Here is a 26,133-nt window from a genome sequence, read left to right as displayed (position 1 = left end):
CAGGGGAGTAAGTAGGGCCTCAAATCTAGCTCATATCCCCTTCCCCCACACCAAACCATGTGCCAGGTTGGCACAGGGCTGTATCTGCCTGGAGGAAGAGGGTACTTCTTCTTTGCATGAAGGTGGTATTTGCTGGTTAATCTATGATTCTGCATGACTACACCTGTCTCTTTTTCTCATTAAAACACTACATAAGCTAGTAGTAACCCTGAACATATCGACTTTATTAATTGAAGTTCATTATGAAAACTACTTTGTATCACATAGAAACTTATTTGTTGGAATGAAAGATATGGATTAATCGAGTGTAAAATAGAATATTATTATAGAACCATCTTCTTGATAATTTACTATTAATTTCAAATCCACAAATATCGTGGAACCCGTGTGTCACTTCTAGAACTTTTGAGATTGCTTGTAATTTTTTACTTAGATCAAATGCTTAATATTCTCATTTCCCTTGCTCCTACCTCAACTCTACTTTTTGGTTAGGGTAATCTGATATGAAGTAAATGTGTTTTATCTTTTATCTTGTTCCTTCAGCTCTGTTATAGTAGATCCGATGATAGTAGCTTCTGGAAATTTTTCTAGTTTGACTTGGGATTAAGTCATAGAAAAAAGAATATATTTATTCTTTAAACCCATTCCATTTCACTGGTTTTCTAGTTTACTAATTTGCATAGTTAGTTACATGTATGTGACATAAAATTTTAATAGTCTTGTGAAGATAGATGAAGTATTCCTGTATATAATTTAGAGACCAAAGCTTAGAGAGATTAATTGATTTAGGCACAAGGCAAGCAAATGATGAAGCTAGACTATAATCTAGAGTTTCTATCACTACTCTATGCTTTTTTAAATTGCTGCATTCAGCATTCTTTTAATGGAATTATTTTGGTCTGGTTGGTATTTAAGACAAAAAGTCCTTAAACACATAGTTAATGGTTTATTGGTGTGTGGGTGTGTGTATCTCTGAGGTACCTAGTATAGCACTTTGAACCTACTAAGGGTTTAATAAATCAAGTTTATTATACACTGCTTGTGACTCCTTTAGTGGATCTGCTGCATTTGGAGTAATGACAGGACAACCACAAGTGGACTGATTAAAAATATACGTGCTAGACTTGGTTTTATATTTTATAAGTGGAGCACTATATAACATTTAGCTCATAATATAGTGCCAGGCAAGTGTATATATTGTTTCACTTGATCCTCACAATGATTTCTAGAAGTGTATATTATTATTGCCAATGTAAAGATGTTACTTATGCACAATCAGTTTTTGTTAAAATCTGGCACTGTTTAATCACAAAGAGCCCATGGCCTATGAAACTTGCCATTTTATATGTAAAGAATGTTCAGAATAGCTTACCATATAAAGGTTTTCAGAAATCTATATGTATTTATTTTTAAATAGATATCAGTATAGATAACATACTATCCTGGCTTTAGGTAAACAAGGCAGTCATTCCTTGGACTAGTGTAGTAAAGCTAATTGCTGAGGGCTAAGTATTGCCACTGCCACTGAAGCTCTGTACCAGCATAGTGCTGGAAAGTTAGAAAAAGAATGATACTCTCTTGGCTTTAAGAGACTGCTCTGGAGTTTTGGAAATACAGTAAATGGGAAGAGCAAAAATTAGGTGGCACCCCTAATTTTCGCTCTTCCCATTTACTGTATTTCCAAAACTCCAGAGCAGTCTCAGCTTCCTTCTTCCTTAAAAAACAAACAACAACAAAAACAAACAAACAAACAAAAAACAAAAACAAGGAGATGGGAAGCAAAGTAGCTTAAGAGAGAAACAAGAATAATTAAACTTTGTTACCGTGTTGAAACTAATTACAAGCCCTTTTAAAGATTTCCAGATTTGGCCAAGGATTAGCAATTAACGGACAATTGAAAATGTGTTTTTTGTTTTATCGATTAATCTAAATTTCTGTGCAATTTGGACACCTCTAAAGCATTTCTCCTTTAGCATCTCTTCTGTATTCTGCTCTTATGGAAGCAATTTGAATATCTTTAAGCAATTTACAGGGCCACAATGTTAATTCTGTCTGAAATGGAAATTATGAGAAGGAAGAACTAGAGATATCTATGGTACATGGGTAGCATGACAAGCTCCTAAGACAGTAAGCAGGTTCTTTGTTTTGGGAGCCCTTATTGGCATAGGCTTTTGAAGAGTAAATCAGATGTTTTGTATCTATACTGTGGTCTTTAGAAACAGACAAAAACAGAAAAACAAAAGCATGAATGAGATGTAAAGAATAAAAAGAAAATGGGAATAAGAGATGTAAATACCACTTTAAAAAAAAGAAGGATCTCCAGTTACCCAAATTAGTAAAATTACAATAGGCCCACAATACTTTTTAGCATACTATAACATATACATATTCATATACATATACACATACATATACATATACATGTATTTTATGATGTAAAATAATAGTCATTTCTGCTATAACATATAGTCATTTCTGCTAAAAGTAATAGTCATTTCTGCTATAACATTTGTTTTGAAAACACAACTTTGTTCCAACATGATTGATCTATTGGGAACAATTTGAGCATAATGCAGATTTCTCATTTGCTTTTGTGCAGTTTCATTCGTGAGAAACATTACATGAAAGCAGAAAACCATCCAACTGAACAAAGCCATAGAGGAATAAACGAAATGCACATATGCACACACATCAAATACCTACCAGCGATCTTACTGTACCACATATTATATAAGTCACATCTACCCCTATTTGATGTTACAAGTTTCCAACTGATTTCAGATAATTCTATTTCTACTATTTCAAAATAACTCACAAGCTACAACTCTTCTAGCACCTACTTTCACAAGCAAATGTCAAGTCTTTTTCAAGATAAAGTATCATTTTTTTGTAGTATTTATGTATTTTCTAACTATTTAAGACATGTAAAACTTTTCTACTGTTTTTATTAGGTTCCTACCTTTTTTATGAATGTCTCTGACAAAGTTTTTGAGTCTTAAGCTCCAATCCCATATTCTCCATAATTCCTGGGGTTCTTATTGCATGACTTTGTAGGAACACTTACATTATAGCAAAACTGCCTGTACATGTTAATTGCAGAACATTTGAAAAACATTCAAGAATACAAGAAGAAAATAATCACCAATGATCCAACTAATGTTAACATTTTGGTAATATTTCCATGTCCATATGGAAGGAAATGTTTATGTAAAAAATAGGATAAAATTTTGGGGCACATATTCTTTAACTAAATCTAGCATCTTGGATTTTTCTGATTTGATATTATATAATAAATGACACTACATAATATCCTCATTTCTTAAAATATTTTTAAAGAACATGGTCATGATATTCTGTATGGATGAATGAACTACACTCAGTGTTTGCAGGTATGCTGAAATGCCCTATGACTGTGCTGGTTGTTTGGATGTCTGCTTTGATTGGTCAATGTTCATGCTACATGTAACATTAAATATAATCAATTCCATAGTTTGGGACTTAAAAAATTTTTTTTGCTTTTGTTTTTGCTATTATAATAGTAGTGTGATAAACATTCTTGTATATTCTTTCTTGCATATTTATAATTTTAAGAATAAATTTGTAAGCACTGAATTACTATGTAAAAAGGTATGTGAATATTTTAAGGTTTTTACCACTTATTGTTAATATTTCTGCAGAAAAATTATGTTAATTTACATTTTGTGTTAAAGTATTAGAGTTCTTGTTCTACTGTACCCGCCCAACCTTAGAAATATAATTGAAACAAACACAGAGCAAACTACTATCTGTTTAGGTAACTGCAGTATTATTAATCAGGTAAGGAGAATGTAGAGAAAAATTACAGGCTGACCCTTTTCTATAGGGAGTTAAATACAGAAGGATATGTACATAGAAAGTAGTGCGATGGATAGAACTGATAAATGAGAATTTATTATTTTAAGTAATAAATAAGTAAATTTGGTTAAAGGGTTTGTGAAAGATGCAGGCTAGATAAGAGCAAAAGGAGTCTTTAAAATTTCTGCTTTCTTGTAATCAAAAATTCTGAATGATCCAAGGATATGAGAAAAATTCAATCAAAAAGAATGGGAGTCTTATTTAAGACTCTAGATATCACTTCTAATGGCCAGATTTCAAGTCACCTTCCTCATGATAATGATATTGTAAAAGAGCAAAGTCACAGGTAAATAAAATGAGTTATAATTAGAAGTGGGACAATATATAGTTTTGCAAAGCTGCACCTGGGTATAATTTGAGTCAAAGGATTTTGAGTAAAAGACAAAAGAATGAGCTCACATGGGAAAGAATAATTTAAAGGGCATATACAGAACCTAAGAGCTTAAGAACTTCCTAAGCATTATTGTTATTACCTGCTTATTTGTCTCTCCAGTGTGATCACAGCTCTGAGCTAAATTAGTATGAGCAAAAGCAGGGTGGCACAAAGTGTGAGAGAGATATGAAAGAACCTAAGATGATTAGAAGATACAAAAGATATGATTAGAAAGAAAACATCAGAACCTAAGAAGAGCCTGAAGACCCAAGCATCTCCTGCCACTTCTCTCTTGTTGAGCACAGATCAGTCAGTCCTGGAATAGAGAGAAATCTGCTGAGATGCAGCCTGTGTATAAGGGACATGTTTGCCCTATTTGTTTGGAAGAGGTGGCCAAGATGGAAGCAGTTTAACCTGGGAGTTTGAGTAATAGGCAGAGCGATGAAGCCTGTTAGAGACAAAAATCACAACAGCAGGCCCAGATTCAACAATTCCTGGCTTTGATTAATAGAAGATGAAAAGCAATGTGAATAAAAGATTATTGTTAATCTTACTCTATTGGTTTTAGAGTTCATGTTTAATTAATATATTTATTTATATTTACAAATAAAAGCTATAAAAATATATTAGCTAAAACAATTGGACTGTAAGTAACATACCCAAGGCAAATGAGTTTAGAGAAAAAGGAAGTTAAGGATCTTGTAACCAAAAAGCCTAGGATCACGGCAGAGATTCTCAACTGGGGAAGCATCTAGGTAAAGGCCAGAGATACTGCTACATATCTCACAATCCGTGAACGCCCTCTCCCTCATACAAGAATTATCCAGCCCAAATAGCAACATCGCCAAGGCCAAAGGACCCTAGATTAAAGCTAACTTCAGCCTAAGCTTAAACAATATCACTGGAGATCTTTCTCTCTCTCTTTTTTCTGTGTTGTCTTCATTCACAGTTGGGTTCTCTCTATGGTTGCAAGGATGGCCCCTGGCAAATTACATGGCCTTGGTCCCCATGATCTTTTCAAAAGGAAAGAAGCCCTTGGGCCTCTCTTTTAGTAGCCATAACAATCCCTAAAAAATGACTGGTCCTTCTAGATCACTGTTAAGAACCATAACCATAAGAATGGGGTGCTCTTATTGACCAGCTTGGCTAATGAGTGTATTAGCGTGAATGCTAAGTTATTGACAGGCCTGGGAGATAAGAGAAAGGCATACTGAGTGGCTCACTATGAAGAGCAACTTCAAGTCTTCTATCAGGCTAAGAATCATTAAGAGAGATGTCGGGTGAGATTATCTGCACTATGCTTTCATTGCAAAGCACATACAGTTGGATTCACTAAGTTACATTTGTGTACTATACAATACCATGCCATAAAAAAGTCCAACCTGGTCGCTCAGCATCCACATCTACCTTTGCCCCACATCTGTACTTTCAATGATGGTCCTGCCAACATTGGACAAGTTTTCCAAATGTGACTAACAGTCACCCTTGCTCAAACTTGTGACTGTGTCCAGCTCCAAGGTTTCTTTTGGTTACATGCTCTTGAATCAAGTTTGAAGTAGCTCTAACAGCACTAAATTGCAGATACAGTAATCATAAAAATATGTATATATGTTTAGTATTTTACATGGTAGTCTTGATTTTTTAACATGACAAATTCGTTTTTGTGTCAGTTATTATTGTTGACAGTAAACTTTTTTAACCATTAATGTGTTATTTTGATGGAGTAACCAATTCAATAACATGCCTTTAAATTTTCTATTACCAGTTAGAACACTTAGAACTTGTGAAATGTTGCAGTAGATATATATACCAAGATGGAAGCTGTCTTATAACTTTGTAACACTCAATAATGTAAATGTGACTGCTAAAATGGAGGAGGTAATTTGAGATTTCGTAAAGTGATGTCATTTTTCACATGTTTTATTGTATTCAGATAGCTGTGGAATTGTTGGTTATTTAGTGTACCATGATGTCATTTGACCATAACTTGATCTATATGCATCGTTTACATTTTTAACTCTTTGTCTTTGCTTTTCTCAATAGCTGAAATAACTCCAGGGAACTACATCATTTATAGCTCCTTACTATTTCTATCTAATAAGAAAATCTCATTCTCTGAAATTTTTCTCAATTGCGAATTAACATTGTAAAATAAAAGTTTTGATTTTGCAGCAGGTAAACTAATTCAACAGTTTGAATTAGAGTTCTCTGATGTAATGGTAGTCATATATACTTACCAATATATTAAAAGATAAATTAGATGTTAACTGAAAATTATTCTTTAAACTTTATTCATTGTTACCACTTTTGTTTTAAAAATAAATTCTCTTTGAAAGGGATTTTTAAAATAAGAAAAAAAATTTATATTTACCTGTATACTTATTATTTCTGGTTCTGTTCATTCCTTTGTGAAGATTTTCATTTAATATAATACTTTTCCTACTAGAGGGAAGGACCTCCTTTAACATTTTTTTAGTTTTCATTTGTTGGTAATTAATTCAGCTTTTCTGTTCCTTCATTTCTGAAAGATATTGAGAGTTTTCTTTCAGTACTTTAAAAATGTTGCTCTAGTGCCTTCTGACTTGCGTTGTTTTTGATGAAGAATCTGCTCTCATTTCTTTCTTTCTTTTTCTCTGTATGTTATGTATCTTTTTCTCTGTATGTTATGTATCTTTTTCTCTGTATCATTGCTCTTCTGTGGATTTATGAATTTTATTCACTGGAAAATTTTCAGTTGTTATTTTTTCAAGTTTCTGCTTCCTCTTCTCCCTTCCTTTTAGGACATAAATGATATGTATGTTAGATTGCTTGACGTTTTTCCATAGTTCGGGGTTACTCTGTTTATTTATTTATGTCTTTTTTTTCCTCGGTGTTTTATTTTGATAACGTCTCTCAGTCTACAAGTTTACCCATTTTTCTTCTGCAGTATTCAGTCCGTTCATCCTATTTGGTATAATTTTCACTTTAGAAATCGTACTTTAATCTCTAAAAGTTTGATTTGGGTCGTCTTTGTATATATTCCATGTCTCTCCTTGTGCTTTCTTTTGTACCTTCTTGAACTTATGGAATATATTTGTAATAGCTGTTTTAATGGAATTGTATACTAATCTGTGTTATTTCCCTGTAGTTCCTATTGATTGATTTTTTCTCCTTATTATGCATTGTATTTTCCTACTGGTAATTTTTGACGGGATGTTAGACGTTGTGAATTTTATGTTGTGTGCTAGATTTCTAAAAATTTCTTTAAATATTTTGAATTCTTCTCTAAGATGCAGTTAATTTCTTTGGAAAGAATTCAGTCCTTTCAAGGACTACTTGTAAGCTCTGTTAGAAGGGACCATAACATCCTATAATTAAATTGTTGCCACTACTGAAGCAATATTTTGAGTACTACTCAACTCAGTTTCCCATTTATTATGAGATTTCTTCACTCTGGCCATTGGGGACATGAACTATTCCCAGCATGTGTGAATGCTGGGAATTCTTCAGCCTCCTTCTCTCTAGTGGTTCTTTCCTTGGCCATGGAGAGTTTTCTCCACAGACATGCACTGGTCAGTTCTCAGATGGAAATTTGAGGGAACCCTCTGTAGATCTCTGGGGCTCTCTTTGCAGCTGTCTCCTCTCTGGTAACTCTGCTCTGTGAATTTTAGTCACATTGGCCTTCTTGAATTCTCAACTCTGCTTCTTCAACAAGGGGAGACAGTCACACTGTTTGGGTTTCCCTCCCTGCTGGATAAGGCAATTGTAACTCTTACCTTGTTTGTTTCTCTTCTCTCCATGGTTACTGGGCTGAGCTGCCTGGTGTTTAGTATCTGAAAACCAACGTTTTATATATTTTGACCAGTTTTTAGTTATGTAAGGCAGAAGAGTAAATTCAATTCTGTTACTTTGTTGTATCTTGAAACAGAAGTCATTGTAAATGTACTTTTAATTCTTTGTCCAAATAATTTTTGGAAGAATGTTCTTTTTAATTTTCAAGTATTAATAGGATTTTTAGAAGAACATTTGCTTATCTGTTGAAAAATTTTGTAAAGTAACTTCTTGTATTCAGAGGATGAAGCTTGTACTATTTCTCCTCTGCAAATGTATTAATTTCTTTGAGGTCTAATGTAAGGTCACTTTTTGTGATTTCTTTGTGTGCATCTTAAAAATGGTATTTAGTAGGAGTCAAATATAAACATACAGACAATCATATGTACTCAGGCTTATTATATATTTTAAATACCTTGTCTTTATTTTGAGGCTTAGAATCATAGATTGCTATAACATCTACTAATTTTAAAGTGACTTAAAAAAAAATTAACCTTGTAGTTATTCTAAGTGCCCCTCACTACAAATTCTGAATTTCTTCAATTATACCAGAACTCTTTCAGTAATTGTAGACTCAGGAAGATACAAAGCACTTAATTCCTTTTAGTGTTTTGGGATAATTTCCATTTAACATTTCTTTAAAAATGGGATAAATAAAACTGAAATTTTACAAAAATACTCACTGAAAGAATAATGAGCAAACTAATCTCTATTCTCCTTTGATGCCTATTTCTTAGGTGTTAAGATACAAACTATCTTATAATATATTTAAATTTTTAAGGTCTACTTTAAATGAACTAGATTAAGAAATATATTTTTAAATAAATATGTGTATATCAGGAAATATATATTAAACATATGATATGTAGATTAAGAAATGAAGCCAAGTTTTATTTGCTTATGTTTCTTAAGGATTATAAACAGCTGTTAATAAATATTTACCTTTTACTTTACGTAAGCTTGTATCACTAAGAGATTTTAGTTCTGCAGAGAGTAGGATTAAAATAATAATAGGTCTAATAACTAGCTACTTCTGTCAGCTCTGTAATTGGGAGATCTGTCATCAGAAGGAGAGCCCAAGAATTTTGACTGGTAACACAAAGTAGGAGACAGAAAACCTAAAAATCTTTGGAGCTAAGGAACTGGAACAGAAAACTCCAAAACAGGCTTGACTAGCATTCTCACAGAGCCAGCATGTATTCCAAGCTGAGTACATCGCTTCCTATTTCCAAAGAGTCCTGCAAATGCCACCTAAGTCTGTTACTATCTCATTCAGCTTTCTACCTAATTCCTCATTCCCAAACCTTGCAGAGATCCATGATTTTAAGATATTTTATTCTATAATTATCCATGTATAATAATGAAAAAAAAAGGTGTTTTTTGTTGTTGTTGTTGTTGTTGTTTTGTAGCCTTTAGCTTTTTCAATTGTTATTGAAGAGGTATTATGCATCCTGACCAATAATGCTTATATGTGTGTGTGAGGTAGGGAGACTTTCTAAACAAAATAAAATAATTACATTTAGTTTACACATGAATGGTAAGCTGCTCTATTTATTATTTTTGGTGTCAATACTTGTCTTTGTTCTTTATAATTTCCCATTTTATAACTGCAGATGTTGGTTCTATGTTTCAAAATATACCCTATTTAAAAATACATTAACATTTCACAAAATTACACTTAAAATTAAATTATGAATAATTCTAAACTATTCCTTACTTTTTAAAGCTCAAGATTAAATTTTTTGAGTAGTTAAGTTTCAAGATAAAATTATTTGTGTATTTACTTGCTACACTTTCTTATTATGATTGAGAATAGCATCTTCTCTGAGGAACTAACATTAGCAGATGAATCAGTTATTATCACTGTCAACATGCCTTTGTTAGAAACCTTTATTTAAACAAGATGGTCAGGCCAGTTTAATCTGTTGACAAAACCCCATGCGTGAATAAGTATAGGACTTAAAGGGAAAAAAATGTGATGAGAAAAAAATTTTTGTTTATCCCTAGGCTCCTTTTTTTTTTTTTTTTTTTTTTTTTGCCAAGCATGAAATTTACCTCAGCTTGATTGCTTTACACACATTGTTGTGACGTTGCACCATTGGGAGACAGGAAGAAAAAGAGGGAGCTTTGACTGTGTGGTATGTATCTAAAAGAGTGTATTAAAGAGGGAGAAGAGAATGAACACATAAGCAAGCTGGTTTGACCAGAAACAGAACTGCCTGTGACAGATTAAGAGACAAGCGAGGCTTGGAATCTGAGAGCAAGCAAAGAGAGTGGAAATTTACAGCTGCCTGTGTGAGTGTTCAAGTGATCATTTTCTGCTAACGTTTTCCGGTGGTAACTGTTACTCTTCAAAGAGAGAGACAGAAAGTCAAGACGGGATTGTGGAAACTCTTTTCTCCGCCATGCCTTGGTAATAGGAAGCACCCTCTATTGAATGGAAGATAAAGGCTACTTCATCTAACGTGCTTTGAGCCCAGGAGAGAGCTGTCTTCAGCACCTCACCATGTGTCTACTTTTTGTTGCTTAGACAAGCCTGGGCATTTCTATAACATTTGGTGAGTATCAGCCAGGGTATAGAAGCAGAATTAATATGGTAAATGTTAGTTTTAGTTGAAGTTTTACACTTAGTGCTTATATGTTCATTTTAAATCATGTCGTTACCTTGTTTCTTTGTGCATGATAAACTGCTGTTACTAGGAGAGGTTTAAAAAAACAACTACAAAACAATACTTCTCTGTTGCCTACGGCACTTGAACCACTACCAACTATGTGTCCATGAAATATCTTATTTTGGAAATAGATTTTTATTTACAAAGAGTTTCTAAAAATAAAATAATGGCATATATCATTTTTCATGTTTCTCTTTAAACTGCATGAAAATTCAAAAGTTATCTATGTCTAGTGTCAGTAAGTTTGAAATTATAGTTATGATGTTTGGTATTATAAATTACTATAAATTACAGCATTCCCTCATGATTCAAATAGAAATGTTAATCATACCATTAATTAAAAAGATATATAATTTAAATGTTGAATGCTCTGTTAGATCTAATAAGTGACACATGATTTTTTTCAGACTCCTATAATGAAAATTAAAATTAGACAATTTACATATCAGATTTACCATTTGATACAAAATGAATGCACATGGATTTTAAATTAAAGATTTTAAATTATTTTGTTCTTAAAGCTGATACCAAGCTCTCATATAATGTTGGTCTGATGAAGAACTAATATAACAAGATGCATATATGTGTGTAAGCAATAGAGCAGAAAAAGGAAAAATAAACTCTTAAAATATGCATTCACATTCTGTTATAAACAACACAAGAGATCATATGCTAACTTTATATATGTCCTTTTAAAGGCATCAATGGAAGGCATGTAATCATTCCTCTGTGGGAGGAAGTGTATATTGTTAGCTGCTGAACTGAGTCATTGCATAAAGATGAACCATTCCAAGCAAAGTTTCTAATCTATTCTTTGCCAGCCTCAAAAATATGTTTTTATTGATTCAAATGAGTCCTTTGAGACAGAACAACTTAGCTGAAATGAAAACTTCAGTAGAGTGTCAGTAAGCATATTAAAAGGATTTGTACCTAACCATAACATAAAATGGCTGTACTTTCTCTGATGTTTCTTCTAAGTATGCAGAAGCCTGTAGAACAGGTTTTGTTTTGTGAGGGTTTTTTTTTTTTTTTTTTTTTTTTGGCCTGTTGGTCTGTTTAAGAAGGAACTCAGCTGGTCTGTGGAAACCTTTTCTGGGTCAGTATCTTGCACTTAAATTAGTCAAAAGTAGATGCAACAGTGAAATATCACAAACAACTTTTACTTCTTCACAGAATTCCCCACACTCAGTCCTTCTTGGACTGATGGAGAATTGGCACACAGCTTCAATATTCAAAATATTTTTTTTTATTTTGAACTAGTAATTCTTTGGTATTACCTTAGTGGTGGTACCATTTCTTAAGCCCATAAGAGTGTAAATATAGAAATAAAGAATAAGTCATTCCCAGTTGATAGATGTTTTGTACTCTAGAAGTTCATTTGTGAGTGGGTTCTTGGGAATTGGGGATTTATCTTCCCTGGAAAACAATTTAACAAATGATTTTTAGGCTTTTATTATAGCCTAAGAATATATTTTACTCACATAGTAGCAAAACCATTGCCATCCTGAAAAAATATTAGAAAATCAATTCTAGTAATGAAACTAAATATAAAAACAATTATGTTGAATAAGGCATTATCTTTATTTATTATAAATATTAATGCGCTTGAAGAAAAGCAAGTTTAATAAGAGGTAGATGAGTATTTGGAAGGATGCTTATAAGTAGGACTTCTGGGTACTTTTAAGAGCTTTCAAGATTGGTTGCACTGTATATGAAATTAGTCTCACATTAAAATCAGTGATTTTTCTTTTCATTGCTACAAGGCTATTTCTAGCCATTTGCTTTTATGCTTATTACCCCATGTGTGAGCTTTAGCCCACTCTCTGGCACATAAGTAGGTACCTAATAAATAGATACGAGATAAGGACTAAACTCTTTTTTTGGTTCACAAAAATGGAACTGAGTAATTTTTCATAGGTATCCAAAATAGGAAAGGGGTTTATGGATACACAGTTTTTATTATGAGAGAGAGAGCCTGACAAGAACTGATTGAACTGTGAAATGCAAACAAAGCAATAGTAGTACAGAATAGGCCTAACTATTTAGAGAAAAAGAAAAGACCATGGGATAACTTGGTAGCGATCCTGAATGAGTAGGGGTGGTGATGAGAGAAGCAGTTTACAAGCTAGATATCTTGAGTACTTGAGGCATTCTGAAGTAAGATGTCAACTTTAACTCAGAAGAATTATGTATTTGCAAATGTGTACTAGGATCCATACCAAGAAATGTGGCCTGTTTGGAAAACTCAAATTAGGTCAATCCAAATTCAGGTTAGTTACACTGGTGCTAAAAGTTCCTCTAAAGTGCAAATATATAAAATTTAAAAGTTATTAATACAATAAACAAATGTAATAAAGTAATTAATAATAAGATAACAATACAATGAATGTATATTACATTTATCTTGGATAATTTTAAGTGGCAGAAAAACTTTCCTATTTGACCAAAAAAGCACTGTCTTTGTTTATTTAAAAAAAATTTAAACTAAACCTACCACCACATAATAAAAATTCAGAAAAGTTCAGAAATTGCCATTTTTTCATGTGGCAAATCATATTTAAAAAGTAATGATTTTGCATAGTCCTAAGTGGCATATAACAGGTGCTTAATAAATATTGATTGAATGAAATAAGATGGAATAATTTGAGCAGTTTTTTATTTGAGATATGGATGTCTGTATTTACATGTGCATATATATTTAAAAATGTAGCTTAAAGATAATATTTACTGATATTTCTTTAACAAGGAAAAAAGCTTTTAAAACTATATTAGCATGCTTTTTAATTATGGTTCTCCTTAGTATTCCATTGATAATTAAAATAATTGGTTTAAATTGAAATATTTACTGCTTGTAAATGAGACAATATACTTTTCAGTTTTGTAGCTTAGATGTCTTAAATTTTTGGCAAGAACACATCTAGTCTCTTCCATCTTTGGAAGGTATGAAAGATTATATTAACCTACCCAGCCAGAAAAACTATACAAACCTAGAAGTCTATAGCATATGAGCTGTCTGCAGCTAAATTACTTTCATCTGTACTCTCCCATGTTAATGTTTTTATAGATTAACAGTTCAGAGACAGGCACAGGGGCTTACTGAAACTATGAAATAGTTACATTTTAAACTATAACTATAAACCTTGTCTTAATATAAATAACAGTAATCAAAGTTTTATGATTGCTATGTGTATTATGTATGTGTTTACAGGAAAGACTTAACAAAGTGAATTTTGAGTTTCCATTAATGATTCTGTTATAAAGAATAACCACTGTGAATTTCAGAGATCTGATGTTTGATTATAGTTACTAGTTTTTGAGAATACTGACCTAGCTTCAGATCTCTGTTATAAATTGAGATTGTGAAATTCTAATATAAAATTATCATTCATTGACAATCATTAATAGCTAATAGATGTAAAAAATTTTAACTTCAACAAATGATTGGAGCTGTCAACAGGAACATTACTATGAACCTAATGCATGAAATTACTGGTTGTTTTTCCTGCAACAGTAATCTAGTAGGTTATTTATAACAAATAAATTAGTAATTGTATTCCTAACCTCATACGCTAATTTTATTTTTAAGTTATTCCAGTGGTTACAGTACATTATAATTAAGGAGGAATTCCCAAGGACATGGGTTTCTCTTCTTATGAAAGAGTTTTTATTCTATATAAATCTGGTCAAGGCTTCCAGATGAATGAGGATGCATAGAAAACTTTCCACAAGTTTTTCATTTCTCTATGTAAATTATTCATATTTAGAAAATGTCTCTCCCTCAAACTCGTTAATAAAACTTAGAAGAACAAAATGATTCCTAGTCATTTTGAACTGAGAAAAAGAATGATCAGTGAAAGTCCTCATTTATACTTTATTGTCTATTGATTTTCACTTATTTCTATAAATATTCAAGTACAAAATTCAATTGGGATGCTTTAATTACACCTAGGATGTATATTTAAAAATGGAATAGTTGAAGGATAGAAGACATTGAATGGAAGATAACTTTGAATGTGCTTTGTAATGGATTTAGTGTCATAGTATATGTAACTATAATGATACGCTTTGAAGTTTATTACCTCTGTGACAGTAACTCTAAAATATGATTTTGCCAGAGGTAGGGATGGCAGGATATAAGGGGAGAGACCCACTTGAATACAGCGAATACAGTAGAACTTTTAGGTATACTTTTTTATTTTAATATTTACATTCAATCAAATCTACCCATTTTAAGAGAACAGTTCAATGAATATTGACAAATGTATACATTCATGTAACTTTCATCCCATTTTTAAAAAATGAATCTTATAGGCCTAAGTATTTGCCATAGATGCACTTTTAATTGCATTATTTCTATCTGTGAGTTCTGTTTGGAATACAGATTTTTTAAAAAATGGTACTTCCTGAACTTATCTGAAATTTTTTTATGTGATGGTAGGTTTATTTATTTATTTATTTTTAATTCAAGAGACGATACCCATTCCTTAAGTTTAAATTATCAAGCTCAAAGAAGGAATTTTAGGTGAAGGGAAAGAAGGCTCGGTTTTGAATTGGCTTCCTTACAGTGAGTTAGCAGTTTGGTTGTACTTTTTATGGTTTTACCCATGGGAATCTTGAAATTTTTCTTTGCTTCAGAGATAAATTTCCCACTCCCTTAAACTTCAGTGGAAACCTTTGAAATTAGGACTATTATTGAACAGCACAATTTAAGGTTAGATATAAAAGACTAGAAATACCCATTAGCCTCCTACAGATATTATATTTATTTCCCTTTAAAATATTTTAAGGGATGACAATGAGGGCATTTAGTGCCCCAAATGACCTTTTCTCTTAGCTTCTCCTTTCTCTCTTCAAATACTCCTCTCCTCTTACTTCACCGAACATATTCAGATGGGTTCACCCAAGTGATTGATTTTGGTCCATCTTTAATAGCATTTACACATAAGTTAGAAACATGAAATATTTCACTGTGTATTAGGAAAGGGAATGTTGCCAGAATCGACTACAAAATCTACAGGGACTGAATTCCCTAGGAGCAGAGCTGAATAATCTTGTTTGGCTTTTTCTCCAGAGTCTGAGCCACTTACTGCTCTATGAAATTTCATAGCCAAAGTAACAGAAATCATTTTGTCTGACTAATGCTTTGAAAAGACAGGATAATCAGATATTCCACAGTTTGAATTTTTAAAAAATGGTTGTTTAGTTATAAAAAAATCGTTTATGAGGTGTTTCCATTATAAAAGCATTTGCATGGTTATTAAACAAAGTTTGGAAAAAAAAAAAAACAAAATTTGAAGGAAGAAGAAAATTATCCACAGCTAGCTACCCAGAGGCAATCACTATTACCTTTTTAAAACATTTTTTTCTATGCATAGATTTTTGTCTACTTGTATTTTTGTTTGCTTTTACACAGTTGTAGTTAAACTCTGTAATGTGGGATGGTATTTTTAACATTTCCATTTTTTCACATTCTTTATAAACATTTTCATAGCCATATACTGTATTTCATCAAACCATTGGTTATAAGGCATATAAGAAAGAAAGCAAAACTGCAGTTACTATAAGATCTCATTAACTGTAAGAAGTGGAATTACTACTAGGTCAGAGGTTGTGAATATTTAAAGTTTCTAGATCCATATAGCCATAAAACTGCCCAGTTTTTTTTTTCCCACCAGTAAAAAAAGAGAAGGCTTGTTGCATCTCACCATCAGTAGATTTGAATTCTCAAAACAACAACAGAAAACTTTGTTATATAATGGGCAAAGCAGTCTTTCACTTTGAGTTTACATTTTTTCATTATAGAGAATAAACATTTACTATGTTTTTAATTGGATTTTCTCCTTTGTGGTTTTCCATATCTATATATAATTTCCTTAATAATTTTCTTAATTCATTCTAAGAGATCTCCTTTTATAATGATATTAGTTTTCTGTCTTTTATTTTTATACCATGGAATTTTCTTACTTGTTGTTTGCCTATAATTTATTATTTCATCCATAAAAATTCAAAAATTTATTAGATTCGTAGCATATTTGTATTGACTGATTTTTCAGTCTTTTCACTTGAGGTTTATTTCATCACTTCTAAAATTAGAGAAATTATTTTACATCCAGAAATTTGAAAGTCACTCATATTAATTAACATCTGTATCAGGGCTCTTTTGTTCCATTGGTCTGTTTTTGTCTACCACAGTTTTACTTATAGTACTTAATAACACTTTTAATTTCATTCCCTTCTAAGTAATCTATCTTTTTAGGATTTGTTATCCTTGCTTTTTTGTATAGTTAATTTAGTTACCAAAAACTTTTTTGGACTTGTGATTGGAATTATTTCAAACCAAGGACTTGAAGAATAATTGACATTTTATTAATATTCATTTTTTTCTATTCAAAAACAAGGTTTTTCTAATCCGATCTTTTCTTAGTTATGTGCAGTTTTCCCATATAATCTCTTTATTGTTTCAGGAAATAAGAAATGTGCTCATAATTAATAATGCAGAAAAACACCAAGATAGAAAAATTTTAAATGTATCACAAATCTCTAATTTATTGATTCACATGTAGCTATAAAAAATAATACAGTCTAACCAATGTACTGTATACTTGAAAATAATTTAAATAAATAAATTTTTTAAAAAAGAAATGTCTTTGGAAAGTTAGTGTAATAACTCAAGATGTCCCTTTCAAATAAACACACTTCAGATTTCTTAAAAAAAAAAAAAAGACATTTTGTATACCCTTCATCCAGTTTCCCCCTATAATGACATCTTGCATAACTATAGTATAGTATCACAATGAGAAAATTGACAGATATAATTTACAGACCTTATGTAGATTTCACTGGTTTTACATGCCTTCATGTTGCATGTATGTATATTTAATTCTTTGCAGTTTTATCATACGTATAGTTTCATGCGAACATCACCATAATCAAAATACAGAACAGTTCCATTGCTAGGATATCTTCAACCTTTTTTAGCTACAGCCATCTTCCACCCTCACCCCTCCATAACCCTTGGCATCTTCTGTTTTCCATCTTTATAATTTTAACATTTTAAGAATATAGAATGGAATCATTCAATATGTAACCTTTTGAGATTGGCTTTTTTCACTCACCATAATTCTCTTGAGATCCAAGTTGTTGAGTATATCAATAGCATGTTTATTTTTATTAATGACTAGTAGTCCACTGTATGAATATATCACAGTTTAACCATCATTGCTTCCAATTTTTTGCTATTACAAATAATACTGCTGTGAAAATTTGTGTACAGGTTTTTGTTTGAAAATAAGTTTTCATCTCTTTGTGATCAAAGCCTGAGAGTGCAATGGGTTGTATAGTGATCATATGTGTAGTTTTATAAGAAGCTGCCACATTCTTCTTTAAAGCAGCTGTACCATTTTACATTCCCACCAGCAGTGTATGAGCAACCCAGTTTCTTTGCATCCTCACCAGCATTGGGTGTGTTGTTACTATTTTTCATGTTAGTCATTTTGATACGTGCATAATAATATCTCATTGTGGTTTCTGTTTGCATTTCCTAATGGTTAATGATGTTGAACAACTTTTTACGTGCTTATTTGCCATCTTTATATCTTCTTTGGTGAATTATCTGTTCATTTCTTTTACCCATTTTCTAATTGGATTATTGGTTAATTTACTGCTGAATTTTGAGAATTCTTTAGCTATTCCAGTTACAAGTTCTCTGCTGGTTTTGTGTTGGTTATGTGGGTTTTAAATATGCTATAATAATATACTTTTATATTTAACTTTTTAAAATTAAAATTTATAGTTTTTTTCAAGTATAGATCTGAAGTAGATATTGTATGTAGTTTTCAGTATGAATGAGATATGTTTTTCATTATATTTTCTAACTTGTTATTGCTTATGTATGAAAGCTAGTAATTTATGTATATTTATCATGTATTTGACTACTTTATTCAAATCCTGTTAAGTCTGAGTTTTTTAGTTATTTGTCTTAGATTTTTAATGTATATAATCATATTATCTGTGAATTGCACATCCTTCCCTAATTTTGTACTAATTTCTGTTTTATATTTTAATGCATTGATCAGAACATATAAAAATGATAGTGTGATAGTAATGGTTTTTATTTGTGCCTCTTTTAGTGATAATGACTCCATTAACAATGATTTTTTAAAAATTCTTTTAATAAAAAATAGTCATTTTTGTCAAAACCCATAGAACTATATGCCACAAAGAGAGAACTTTATGGTATATAAATTAAAAACAAAACAAAAACAAATATGAGCCACCCAAAATGTAATACAATCTGTAACAAATAAGTAAGTTTATTACAAATAACTTATTACAAATGAATGACAAGTTATTAAACAACTCATTACAAATGAATGACAGCGATAATTATGGAGCAGGAAAGAACTAACCTAGGAATCTTTGGAAATAGTATTTTGACTGGATACAGGTTAAATAGAAATATAAGGGTACACAGATACTGTTCTCTATTTGGGTTTCTCACAGGGACATGAGTTAGCCATTTTAAAAAACACTTTATATTTTTATTTTTTCAATTATAGTTGGCATACAGTATTATATTAGTTTCAGGTATACAACACAGTGATTAGACATTTATATAACTGATAAATCCAGTACCCATCTAATACCATACATAGTTATTACAATACTACTGACTATATTCTCCAAGCTATACTTTATAACCCCATAACTATTTTGTAACTACCAATTTGTTCCTCTTAATCCCTTCCCTGCTTTACCCATCCTACCACTTCCCAATATGACAACCATCAAAATGCTCTGTACCTATGAGCTTGTTTCTGTTATTTATTTGTTTATGCTGTTCTCAAGATTCTACATGTGAAGTTTGTCTTTCTCTGTCTGACTTACTCCACTCAGCACAGTACGCCTCTAGGTCCATCCATGTTGTTGCAGATGGCAAGCTTTCATTCTTATTATAGCTGAGTAATATTCCATTGTATATATGTGCCACATTTTTTTTTTATCCATTCATCCATTGATGGACACTCAGGATGACTCCATATCTTAGCTACTGTAAATAATGCTGCAGCAAACATATAGATTCACATGTCCCTTCAAAGTAGTGTTTTGGGTTACTCCAAATAAATACCCAGAAGTGTATGGATAACTGGGTCCTTCTTTGTCTCTTTGTATAGCCTTTGTTTTAAAATCTATTTTGTCCGGTATAAGTATTGCTACCTCAGCCTTTTTGTTTGTTTGTTTCCATTTTCATGAAACATCTTTTTTCATCTCTTTATTTTCAGTCTCTGTGTATCTTTCAATCTGAGGTGAGTCTCTTGTAGGCAGCATATATAAGGATCTTGTTTTCTTTTCCATTCAGCAACACTATCTTTTTATTGGATCATTTAATCTATTTACATTTAAAGTAATTGTTGCTTGATATGTAGCTATTGCCATTTTATTATTCATTTTTTATATTTTTTTTCTTTTTTTTTAAGTTCCTCTAACATTTCCTGTAATACTGGCTTTGTGATGATGAACTCCTTTAGCTTTGTTTTTTTTTTTGTTTGAGAAGCTCTTTATCTGTCTTTCAATTTTAAATGATAGCTTTGTGGGTAGAGTAATCTTGGTTGTAGGTCATTGCTTTTCATCATTTTGAATTTTCTTTGTAGGTCTTTCTAGCCTGAAACATTTCTATTGAGATATCACCTGACAGTTTTATGGTGGCTCCCTTGTAGGTAACTAACTGCTTTTCTCTTGCTGCTTTTAAGATTCTCTCTTTGCTTTTAACCTTTGGCATTTTAATTATGATGTATCTTGGTGTAACAATGATTTTATTTTTTATTGAGCTGAGATTTATTTATAGATTTTATTTTATTGATGACTTTGTCATAAACTGAAATAATTTTAATTGGACTTATTTTTTTCTCTTGCTCTTGATTTATTTATTTTTTAAAAAATTTTTAAGCACTTTATTTATTTATTTGTTAGACATTTTATTTATTTCCCCTGCCCCACAATCTGGTAACCACTAGTTCATTGTCCATGTCCATGAGTCTCTGTTTGTCCTGTTCATTTGTTGCTTTTAGGTTTATATCCCACATATTAGTGATATCATGTGATTTTTAGCCTTTTCTGTCTGGCTTTTTTCGCTTAGTATGATTATTTCAAGGTCCATCCACGTTGTTGCAAATGGCAGTATTTCATCTCTTCGTATGGCTGAGTAATATTCCGTTGTATATATGTACCATAGCTTCTTTAGCCAATCATCTGTTGTAGGACACTTCTGTTGTTTCCATGTCCTGGCCCCTGTGAATTGTGCTGCTATGAACATTGGTGTGCAAATATCTTTTCTGTTATGGGTTTCAAGTCTTTGGGGTAAATACCCAGTAGAAGGATTGCTGGACCATATGGTAGATCAATTCTTAGTGTTTTGAGGAACTTCCATACTGTTTTCCATAGTGGCTGTACCAATTTGTAGTCCCATCAGCAGTGTATGAGGGTTCCTATTTCTCCACATCCTTTCCAACATTTGTTATTACTTGTCCTATTAATTATAGCCATTCTAAAACGTGTAATAGATGGTATCTCATAGTGGTTTTGATTTGCATTTCCCTAATAGCAAGCGATGTTGAGCATCTTTTCAAATAGTTGTTGGCCATTTGTATTATTGGACTTATTGATAAAATTAATTATATACACCAATTTCCCCAAATTAAATAATCCAATTTGATATATTCTATTAACATAGTCTGATTTTATTGACAAGAATTATATGTACGTAGGATCTACATTGAACATATTTTAACTGAAAATAACTTAAATTATTTTCCCTAGTAACTTCTGTTTCCATTTCTATCAGTAGCTATTCTAAACTTTTTTTTTTCTTAAAGTCCATATTATACTCCTCTGTTCTTTATCTCTCTCTAGTAGTGACTTGTTCTTCTACTTAGCAGAGAAAATCAAGATCACAGAATAAAAATAGGTATGTAATACAGTCTTTATTTTCCCCAACATATATAAAATGTTATTCAGTTTATAAAAGATTGACATATATTTATATTATATCTATTATATGTAATCTATAAATATATGTCCTAGTCCCAATAATAATTAGTTGTGTCATTTTTGTTTTAGTTATGTCCCTTGCTGGGTTTATAGCAGAATTGTGTGTGTGCACACGTGTGAGCACTAACTCAATTTGAATCTTGATTTTTTTAGTAGTTGAATTTAACACATCTATATGTATTTTGCTCTTATTCCTTTTGTACTATTTTGTATTCTCTAATTACTATTTGCTTGGCCTTTACTTTTTCTTTCCATTCTTGATTCTTACTGATTCAAATTATTTTTTGTTCCTTTTTCCCCCTTTTGATAGTTGAAAGTTTTGCCTATTGTATCTGTTGTTCCCTTGAACAAAGTCTATAAAATAATTTTATTTATTTGTGTTTTTCCAGGTTATTGTTTATTTTTTGTAACATTTTGCCTCTATCAAAATGCTTTAAGAGTACTTTGACAGTTGTATTAAGTTTCACAGACACATGTCAGCCTTCATTTAGACTTAACTATAAATTTTATTGGTTTCTTTGCTCAACTCCATATCTTTTTCATCTACTTACTCACGTTCCTATTTCTTTATTTTCTTCCTTTCTCTTCTTCTAGTCCTTCTCCATCTCCTCCCTTAAGTAATTTTACTTTGCCCTCACAAACGTGTAATAGTTTTTCCCCAGAAACTATGTAAACAGTGTTTCACTGTTTTTTAACATTTGTTTTCGAGTCACAAATGTTGATTCTTCTCTTAGAGTCTAGTTCTTGGGTGCTGCTCTGGATTTCCCCACTCTTTGGAAGTTCGTAAGATTTCTCCTTAGTCTCAGAGTTTAGAAGTTTTAGAATGTTCTTAGAGTTGGCCTTTTCGCATTCTCTCTGTATATCCCCTAGCGTATGTAAATTTGAAGACATGTGCCTTTGTTCAGCTTAAGGAAATTTTCTTCCATTATTTTTCTTTGTTGATTTATTTGTTACTCTTTCTTTGTCAGTTATCTCTGTTTTTCTTTTTCCTTTAAGAACTAGTATTCAATCAATATTGGCTCTCCGGATCTATCCTGTATATTTCCAACCTTTCTCTGAATAGGTTCTTATTTGTTTTTGTTTGTCTTTTCCTCTCCATTCCAGGAGATTTCCATGGCTTGGTCTTCAAGTTGCTTATTTGTTTATCACTTCTGTACCATTCAACCAGTCAACTATTCTACTGCATTTTTATTTAGTCATGCATGCTTTTAGTTCTAAGAATGTTTTCTTCTTCACCGTTCTTAGCAGCCTGTTCTTATTTTATGAACATGATAGCATATCATATTTTGGGGAGAGGGGATATTAATATATATTTTGTCTTATTTTAATGGCTTTTCTCCCCCCCCGCCCCCCGCCCCTGAGTTTTGCTCTGTTTATAAATAAATATATGTAGGCTGACTAATTTTGTACCTTTCAGTTATTCTCAGTCAATTTTCTGTGGGGTCATTTCTACTCTATGCAGTTTTGGATTATATGCCCATGGGGGGGTATCTATGACTATTATTGTGTGTGTGTGTGTGTGTGTGTTGTGTGTGTGTGTGTGTGTAATATATATATATATATTTTAGTATTTTATTTTGGCCAGCTCTCTTTTTGTCTAAATCCTTTTATTTATTTATTTTTTTCAATGATCTGTTCTATCTCCTACAGAAAATTAATTTTGGAAGCGATCTTTCCTGTCCAGGTCCACAGGGTATTTCTGTCCTTTTCTTGTGCTTTTTTCTTCTTCTTTTTTAAATAGAATCTACGTTTTGTGTTATTTATTCTGTGCATTCACTCTTGAAAGTGGAAAAATACAACAGGGCCAGTGGCAGTCCCTGACATTGTGTGCTGCGTGGCCGCTGTCAGCAGTAACGCTAGAGGGCAGGTTGATGCGCAAGGCCCTAACACAGTTTTCAGTGCCCAGGAGGCATTTATCTAGTGTCAATCTGTTGGGATAACAGATTGGCATCTTCTCTCCTGGCTTCCTGAATTGGTGAAATATAGTATATGTTCTAAAATCTCTGAAGTAGATTTTATGAAAAAATTAATACTACCACTTTATATCCATAAGGCACCATTTTCAGGATTCCTTCATTCCTTTTCTATCTTTGGCCGTGATAGATATGAGAAGTTAAAGATTCAGAATGAATATAGATAAGCAATGAATAACCAAGAGCTCATCCTATATGGCCTATCTAATTTAAAAGAGGGGGTTCTTTCTTTAAGAACCCCCTCTGTGGTATGGAGGATCCTTAAAAAATTAAAAATAGAACCACCATATGATCCAGCAATTCCAGTTTTGGGTATTTATCTGAAGAAAATGAAAACACTAGTTCAAAAAGATATATGTGCCCCCATGTTCACTGCAGCATTATTTACAATAGCCAAGATATAGAAACAATGAAAGTATCCATTGATGGTTGAATGGACACACATGGACACGTACACAGAGACACACAGCCACATACACACACATACACACAGCCAAACACACACACACACGCACTGGAATATTATTCAGCCATTAAAAAGAATGAAATCTTGCCATTTGCCATAACATGGATGGACCTTTAAGGGCATTGTGCTAAGTGAAATAAGCCAGACAGGAAAAGACAAATACCATATGATCTCACTTATATGTGGCATTTACAAACAAAAACAAAAACAAGCTTGTATATATAGAGTACAGATCGGTGGTTGCCAGGGGTGGCTGGTTGGGGCGGATGAAATGGGTGAATGGGGTCAAAAAGTACAAACTTCCAGTTATAAAATTAATAAGTCATGGAGGTGTAATAAAAAAATAATATAAGATAATTAAACTGGCTTTAACAAATAAATATAATGTATCTTCGCTTTCCCAAAACATTTGGCAAAATTTTTCTCGATATCTTCATGAGTGAAATGGAAAAATATGAGTGAAATGATATGACTAGGTAAATTCACAGTTAAACAAAAAAAGAAAAGAACTCTCTTAATTTACAGATATAACAAATGATACCCAGATAAAGGTGATAATTTCTGAATCATAATGATCAGTTACCAACTTAGAACTGGATAAGTACCATGTGTTTATTTAGCAGGTAGTGTTGAGTACCCATTGGTGCATTTCTTAAATAACAGGTGGAGTAAATGATGTGATTGGGGTGGGTGCACATGGAATGACCAGCCCAGTTTCTCAAATTGTAGAAAGGATAGCCTCCGAGTTTGAAGGGTATGGGGGTAGGTGTTTATCCTGGGAATAGGGTGGGCCTGGCCATGGTCTGAAGAGAACAGTGCAGTCAATAGAGTTTCACATTAATTTGAAGGGGATCTGGGGGCTCGAACTGCATAGTTTGAGAGTGTGGGATTTGGTTTCCCTCAACTGAAGAATAATGAACCTATGAAATTTTAAAAACATTAAACTAATTTTATATTATAGTTATTCCAATAAATAGGTACATTAAAATATAAAAATAATGAAGTTAAAAAAGGAATACTGAATTGGAGGCATTATATATAACATGTGTTAATTCCTTCTGTTATATAATCCCATTGTCCCTAAAATGTTTGCTTTCTCCACTTAATAATAAACTCCAAAGAGCAGAGATTGTGTCATGACTCTATCCCTAGTACTTAGCAAGATGCCTGTGATTAGTAATTACTAAGCTTATTCAATAAGTAAGTGAATGAATAAATTCAAAACAACAGGCAAATGAAAAATTGGAAGACAGCAAATCAAGAAATGCTGGCTATTTTATTAACATGGATATCCTGAATACATTTGTAATTTTACTAGAATTAGCATTCAAATTCACTTGTTACATTGAGAACTGAGCAGAGCAATAGGTAATAGACAAAAATCATGTCATGTCATATATATAGCATACTGTAATTTGTATCGTTTTGATGTCAGAGAGTACATATTTAGTTGAAATTCCTGCAGCTGGCTATCTTTTGTTTAGTGCTACCTGAAAAAAAATAACAATTACGCAAATGTTTTTAGCCTTTAAAAGAATTTTTAATGCTAAATATTTGAACACTGAATATTTAACATTCAAAGAATAAATTTATGCATTTAAAAAAATGTATAAGTGACTCAAGGAGCCAGAAATGTCTATGACAATTAAGAAAAAAATTATATCTCAATTATTATGCCTTTCTCTATAGTGAAATAATTCATTAACTATGTCATGGAACTTTTTGTAATAATTGCAGCTAAACATTGTAGGGTACCTCACTTATACTAGGCCCTGTGCAGGGTGATCTGCATACCGTTAATCCTAACAACAACCCTAAGAGGAAGATGTTATTATCCTCATTTACAGATAAGAACACAGAGCCTTAGAGAGATCACACACTGTGCCCAAGACCACCCAA

General features: G+C 32.0%; 1 protein-coding gene across 3 annotated transcripts in view; it reads left to right on the top strand.

The window, feature by feature from the left end:
* Nucleotides 1-26,133, top strand: part of CAB39L (calcium binding protein 39 like) — a 138,483-nt gene that overhangs the window by 54,388 nt on the left and 57,962 nt on the right. Inside the window, exon 1 of one of the 3 annotated variants that reach the window (XM_039839383.1) lies at nt 10,227-10,635. The exons of the other annotated variants lie outside the window; for them this stretch is intronic. The gene's annotated coding sequence lies outside the window, so the exon portion shown is untranslated. Of the gene's footprint in view, nt 1-10,226; nt 10,636-26,133 lie in introns of those variants that run through there. 3 annotated transcript variants of the gene reach the window in all.

This window comes from Pteropus medius, unplaced genomic scaffold (assembly GCF_902729225.1).
Source record: "Pteropus medius unplaced genomic scaffold, Ma_sr-lr_union100, whole genome shotgun sequence".
Classification (NCBI taxonomy): domain Eukaryota; kingdom Metazoa; phylum Chordata; class Mammalia; order Chiroptera; family Pteropodidae; genus Pteropus; species Pteropus medius.
Note: the sequence above shows the minus strand (reverse complement) of the source record. Positions and strands in the feature narration are given on the sequence as shown.